The following is a 7,438-nucleotide window of genomic DNA, read 5'->3' as shown; positions in this document are numbered from 1 at the left end:
TAAACTTAGGCGAGTACTGGACTGCACCTAAGCCCCCAAGTGGGAGGGTTTCTCACCACTCGGTAGGATTTTTCAAACTTAGGCGAGTAATGGACTGCAGCTAAGCCCCCGAGTGGGAGGGTTGCTCACAACTCGGTAGGATTTTTCAAACTTAGGCGAGTACTGGACTGCAGCTAAGCCCCCGAGTGAGAGGCTTGCTCACCACTCGGTAGGATTTTTTTAAACTTAGGCGAAACGGATTCACGGCTAAGCCTCCGAGTGAGAGGCTTGCTCACCACTCGGTAGTATTTTTTTAAACTTAGGCGAAACGGATTCATTGCTAAGCCTCCGAGTGAGAGGCTTGCTCACCACTCGGCAGGATTTTTTAAACTTAGGCGAAACGGATTCGCAGCAAAGTCACCCACTGGGGGATTTCAGACAAAAACAAAAAAGCAACAACAATCGTTTAAGAAGACTGTAAAGCTCTTGTCTTTGATAAACAAACTACAAAGGTATTTCTTATTACATCTCATCCAAATGAGTACTTAAGTATAAAAGGGGCGGAGAAGTTCCGCATTCCAAGCCCGTGGCTCGTCTTTCTTATGCTCTACATTGTAAAGATGATATGCTCCGTTGTGGAGAACTCTGGTGACGATGAATGGACCTTCCCAAGCAGGGGCGAGCTTGTGTGGGTTCTGCTGATCCACTCGAAGAACCAAGTCTCCCTCTTGAAAGGCTCAACCCCTCACATTTCTAGCATGGAATCGACGCAAGTCTTGCTGATAAATGGTCGACCGGATCAAGGCCATCTCTCTTTCCTCCTCTAGGAGGTCGACTGCGTCCTGGCGAGCTTGTTCTGCTTCATCTTCAGAGAAGAGCTCAACTCGTGGTGCATTGTGAAGCAAGTCACTCGGCAGAACAGCTTCAGCTCCATAGACCAAGAAGAATGGAGTTCGGCCAGTCGACCGATTGGGAGTTGTCCTCAATCCCCAAAGAACTAATGGAAGTTCGTCAACCCAGGCGCCCGTTGCATGCTTGAGATCTCGCATCAGTCGGGGTTTTAGTCCTTTGAGAATCAGGCCATTTGCTCTTTCTGCTTGTCCATTCGACTGGGGATGGGCGACTGAAGCATAGTCGACTCGTGTGCCTTGGGGTGCGCAGAAGGTTTTGAACTCATCAGAATCGAAGTTCGATCCATTGTCAGTGATGATGCTGTGCGGAACCCCATATCTGAATGTCAACTCTCTGATGAAACTGACGGCAGTACTGGATTCAAGAGTCTTAATAGGCTTGGCTTCAATCCATTTGGTAAACTTGTCGACTGCTACAAGCACATGAGTGAAGCCGCTCCTACCAGTCCTCAGTGGTCCAACCATGTCTAATCCCCAAACAGCAAAGGGCCAGACGAGTGGAATGGTCTTTAGGGCTGACGCAGGCTTGTGCGACATATTGGAGTAAAACTGGCAGCCCTCGCATTTGTCGACTATATCTTTCGCCATTTCGTTTGCTCGAGGCCAGTAAAATCCAGCTCAGTATGCTTTAGCCACAATGGTCCGAGAGGACGCATGGTGACCACAGGTCCCCGAGTGGATGTCGTTGAGGATCACTCAACCTTCTTCTGGTGTTATGCATTTCTGGCTGACTCCGGTTATGCTTTCTCTGAACAGTTGTCCTCTTATCACAGTAAAGGCTTTGGATCGACGGACGATTTGTCGAGCCTCTTCTTCATCCTCTGGGAGTTCCTTCCTAAGGATATATGCAATGTATGGCACTGTCCAGTCGGGAGTGATGACCAAAACCTCCATGATCAGGTCGACCACGGCTGGAACCTCGACTTCAGTCGGATCTGTGGCACTCTTAGGCTGCGGGGGCTCTTCAGTGAAAGGATCTTCTTGAATTGTCGGTGTGTGAATGTACTCCAAAAACACATTGGTGGGAATGGCTTCTCTCTTGGAACCTATCTTTGCCAAATCATCGGCTTCTTGATTTTTCAGTCGGGGTATATGATGGAGCTCTAACCCCTCAAACTTCTTTTCCAACTTCCTCACCGTGTTGCAGTAACCAGTCATGGCTGGGCTTCTGACGTCCCACTCCTTCATCACTTGATTGACTACCAAATCTGAGTCGCCATAGACCATGAGGCGACGGACGCTGAGTGAGATGGCCATACGCAACCCATACAAGAGTGCTTCATATTCTGCTTCGTTATTGGAAGAATCAAAGTGAATCTGGAGGACATATTTGAGCTTGTCTCCTCGGGGGGATACCAGTACCACCCCAGCACCGGAACCATTCAGCATCTTGGAACCATCAAAGAACATGGTCCAGTGCTCCGAGTGAACTTGAGTCGGCAGTTGCTGTTCAATCCACTCGGCGAGGAAATCTGCTATTGCTTGGGACTTGATAGCTTTCTTTGCCTCAAACTTGATATCTAAGGGAAGGAGTTCAATCGCCCACTTTGCCACTCGACCGGTTGCATCTCCGTTGTTCAGAATCTCTGATAATGGAGCGTCGCTGACGACTGTAATGGAGTGGTCAGAGAAGTAGTGTGCAACCTTCTTCGTGGTCATATAAATCCCATAAACAAGCTTCTGATAATGTGAATATCTTTGCTTTGATGGAGTCAAAACTTCAGAAACATAATATACTGGGCGCTAAACTTTATAGGCTTTTCCTTCTTCTTCCCGCTCGACCGTAAGTACTGTACTGACGACTTGTCCAGTGGCTGCAATGTAAAGCAGTAAAGTCTCTTTGCTGATTGGGGCAGCAAGCACTGGCTGGGCAGAAAGCAGGGCTTTTAGCTCTGCAAATGCTGCATCAGCTTCGGGAGTCCACATGAACTTATCTGACTTCTTCATCAGTCGGTAAAGAGGCAGTGCCTTTTCACCGAGGTGAGAAATGAATCGACTTAGAGCAGCCAAATAACCAGTAAGCTTCTGGACATCATGCACATGCACAGGGCATTTCATCCGAAGTATGGCACCCACTTTCTCTGGGTTAGCGTCGATCCCTCGTTCGGAAACGAGAAAACCGAGTAATTTTTCGCCTGGAACTCCGAATGTGCACTTTGATGGATTAAGCTTGATATCATACCTTCTGAGGTTGGCAAAGGTTTCAGCAAGGTCAGCCAGTAGGTCGGAACCTTTACGTGACTTGACCACAATGTCATCCATGTACGCTTCCACATTCTGACTGATTTGAGTGAGTAAACACTTCTGGATCATCCGCATGAATGTGGCTCCAGCGTTCTTCAAGCCGAATGGCATGGTGACATAACAGAAGCACCCAAATGGGGTGATGAAAGCTGTTTTTATCTCATCGGGTCCATACAGACAGATCTGATGATACCCCGAATAAGCGTCCAAAAAGGACAAACGCTCACACCCCGCAGTCGAGTCGACTATTTGGTCGATGCGAGGGAGAGGAAAGTGATCTTTCGGGCAGGCCCGATTGATATGCTTGAAGTCAATGCACATGCAAAGTGAGTCGTCCTTCTTAGGGACCATGACAACATTAGCTAGCCACTCGGAGTGGTAAATCTCTCGGATAAACTCAGCTGCTAGAAGCCGAGCCACTTCTTCACCGATTGCCTTTCTCTTCTACACGGCAGACCGTCGAAGATGTTCTTTGACTGGTTTCACTTTTGGGTCGACTCACAGACGATGCTCAGCCAGCCCCCTGGGAACACCCGGCATGTCAGAAGGTTTCCATGCAAAGATGTCCCAGTTCTCACGGAGGAACTGGATGAGCGCTTCTTCCTATTTGGAGTCGAGTGTTGTTGAAATGTGAGTCGGAGCAGCATTGGGATCCATCGGGTGAATATGAATCGGCTTCGTTTCGCCAGACGACTGAAATGCTGAATCCGTGGCAGGCTTCTTAGCTCGCAACAAATCACTCGGATCTGCATTCATCTGATACTCCTGCAATTACACTAGCGCCATCTGTGCATCGGTGATCTTTGAGCCCTTCTGGAAGCACTCTTCTGCCTTCTTTTGATTACCAGTGATAGTGATCACACCTTTAGGACCAGACATCTTCAATTTGAGGTACACGTAGCATGGTCGAGCCATAAAATGTGCATAAGCTGGCCTGCCAAGAATAGCGTGATAGGCACTCTGGAAATCCACAACTTCAAATGTCAACTTTTCTTTGCGGTAATTCTTGGAATCACCGAAGACTACATCAAGGGCGATCTGGCCGAGTGACTCGGCCTTCTTGCCAGGAATAACTCCATGGAAACTCATATTGCTTTCACTGAGTCTGTACATCGGAATGCCCATTCCTTTCAACGTCTCCGCATACAGAATATTCAGGCCACTGCCACCATCCATCAGAACTTTAGTTAACCGAGTGCCTTCGACGACTGGGTCGACCACCAACGCTTGCCTCCCAGGGGTGGCTATGTGTGTCGGGTGATCGGACTGGTCGAATGTAATAGCAGTCTGAAACCATTTCAAATAATTGGGCGTCGCCGGAGCGACCATGTTTACTTCTCTATTGATGACTTTCCGTCGACTTTTGCTCTCAACATCAGCAAAAATCATCAGATTGGAATTAACGTGAGGGTAACCATCATCACTTTCCTATTTGTCCTCAACTTTGTCCGACTCTTTCTCCTTCTCTTTGGGCTGTTTCTCTCGGAACTACTGGATTAGGAGCCGACACTGTCGAGTGGTATGCTTTGGGTAAATGAGATTACCCTCTTCATCTTTCCTTGTGTGAATGTGGCATGGCAAATCCAACACATCATTCCCATCTTGATCTTTTACTTTCTTAGGGTTCCATGGCCCCTTTCCCCTTGAACTTTCCTTGAGTCACGGCTAAGGCTTCTCCAGGAGCAGCTGGCTTGACTTTGCGCTTCTGCTCCCAACTGGAGTTCCCTCCTCCGGTTTCGTGGGCAACTATTTTGTGCTTGCCACTCCGAAGCCGATCCTCCTCTTCACCATTGGCATACTTGGTGGCAATCTCCATCATCCGACTCAGAGACATATCTCCGGTCCGACCGAACTTCAGATTCAACTCTCGATATTTGACACCTTCCTTGAAGGCACAAACTGCCTGGTGATCAGACACATTCTCCACCGTGTGGTGCAACGAGATCCATCTCTGGATATAATCCCTCAAAGTTTCATTTGGCTTCTGCACACAAGATTGCAGCTCTGTCAGCCCTGCTGGCCGTTTGCATGTTCCTTCGAATGTTCTGACAAACACTCGAGCAAGTTCTTCCCAACTGTAAATACTTCCGGGTGCTAACTGATTTAACCATGCTCTGGCCGAGCCCTCCAACATCAGAGGAAGATGCTTCATGGACACCTCATCATTGCCTCCACCAATCTGCACAGCCACTCGGTAGTCCTCAAGCCAAGTGTCAGGCTTGGACTCACCAGTGAACTTACTGACTCCAGTCGCCAACCTGAAGTTGGGAGGAATAACCGCAGCCCTGATGGCTCTGCTGAAGCACTCTGGACCTGAGACATGCACTCTGCTGCTGGTTGGTAAATCTCTATCATGGCCTTCTCTGTGAGCTATGTTTCTATCGACCAAACCCTGAACAAGAATAGATCTTGCATCAAAGCCCGATTCTCTGGGGTCAATTGGAATCCTTCGCCCACCACTATGAGGGCGTTTGTCATCATGCTGCCGAGGCACGTATGATCCACTCCTTAGGGCAGGCGTGGGCACTCGACGATGATCATCGTGATCGAGTCGGTGATCATACTGCTCACGGTTTCTATAGTGATCCCTCCAGTCTCCATGTCCCTCACGCCTCGGGGGCGATCTTGGGTTGTGAGCCGACTGGACTGTGTCTGCAACCACGGATCTGCTATGGATCCTATTCCGCGACTGACATACCGCTGAGTTCTACTCTCCTGCTGCTCGAAGGAGAGCCCAGATCTGCATCAAACCTCTGCCAGCCTCTGACTGGGAAGGTTGAATCGACTCCGCTATTCGGGCTGCAGCTGTGAGATTCTGAATCGGAGTTCGGTATACCTGAGTTGGAGGCGGAAAAAGCTGTCGTTGACTGGATTCGGGAATCCGTTGCCGAGCACGCTTGTCGAGTGCGTGCTGGAGATTCTCCAGTCGAGTGCGCTCGGCCAAGTTTGCCAAGCGCGCTTCCTCCAAGGCTTGGGCCTCGGGGGTTTCTCCGACGATAGGAGTGTGTAGTGCATCCATATTGCGGCGGCGGAGCTCTTCCCTCTACTGCGACGAAAGAGGCTCGGGGCGGTATTCATCGTGAACATGCGATGGATCACCGCGGGGGAAGCCAGGAGGACTGCGCGGTCCATTGACCATCAAGACTTCCGCCGCGGGGTCACTGCTGTCGCACTCGGATGCAGTTTCTACGGAGTCAGTCGACAGGTCGAACAGGCTGTAGAGAGTTTCGTCAGGCTCGATTGCCGTGACTTGGGGGGTGGTCGACTGGCGAGCCACCACGTGCCTCACCCACCGCTGAAGCCTCGATCGACCAGAACGCTTGCACCGATGGACAGCGAGGAGTGAGGACGCTGCAGGGGCCGACTGATACTGAGTCGACGGCTGCTGCAGGAGGACGCCGCGGATGCACGCGCGAAAGTGCGTTGCCCCGCAGACGGGGAGCGCCTCAACGTTGAGTGGAGCTTCTTGGAGCCAAGCGGAGTCGTCGGCGACGAACACGAGCGTGCCGAGACGGATCTCGCGGCCCTCGGCCAAACCTTCGCCTGAAACCATGTTGATGGGGATCAAAAGAATCGCAACTTCTCCAATAAGTCGCTAAGACACCTGCCCCATAGTGGGCGCCAACTGTCGTGGTTCTAAGTATGACAGTTGAATGGGGGGTAGTGATGTAGAGGCAAGATCTTAGCTATGGAGGAGTTGTACACGCGAGTTTTATGAGTTCAGTCCCTTCTCGGAGGAAGTAACAACCCTATGTCTCGGAGCCCAAAGGCGGTCGACTGGATTATATGCGTGTGAGTTACAGGGGGTGCAAACCCTTGTCACTGAGGAGGGGGGTAGCTTATATAGAGTTCGCCAGACCCCTCCTGCCCTCAGTTACGCAGGGTTTAAAGTTCATTAAGATAGGGCGTTACTGGTAACGCTAAGAATAAAGTGACATAAAGATCATTAAAGCTACATAATGACCGACCGTTGCAATGCGGAGTGGCTTCAGATCTTCTGTCGGTCGAGTGGTAATCTTCATAGTCGAGTGACTTCAAGTCTGTCGAGTGGATCACTTCATGGTCGATTGAAAGATGATTCTTCTTCGAATGCTTCTGGCAATAAAGTGATGTCCTTGGGGAGGGTATCTAGGTCAGGCCTGTGACCCTACCCTAGGTACATGCCTTTGTCAGGGGTTGGGATGGCTCGCCGGGGAGGGAGAGGTGTGCGGCGCGGGTGGGATGGCTCACCGAGGAGGGAGAGGTGCGCGTGGTGGGGTGGGATGGTTTGCCTGGGAGGGAGACGTGCGCGCGGCGGGGGTGGG

This window comes from Triticum dicoccoides, chromosome 7B, assembly GCF_002162155.2.
Source record: "Triticum dicoccoides isolate Atlit2015 ecotype Zavitan chromosome 7B, WEW_v2.0, whole genome shotgun sequence".
Classification (NCBI taxonomy): domain Eukaryota; kingdom Viridiplantae; phylum Streptophyta; class Magnoliopsida; order Poales; family Poaceae; genus Triticum; species Triticum dicoccoides.
This window is presented reverse-complemented; position numbering follows the sequence as displayed.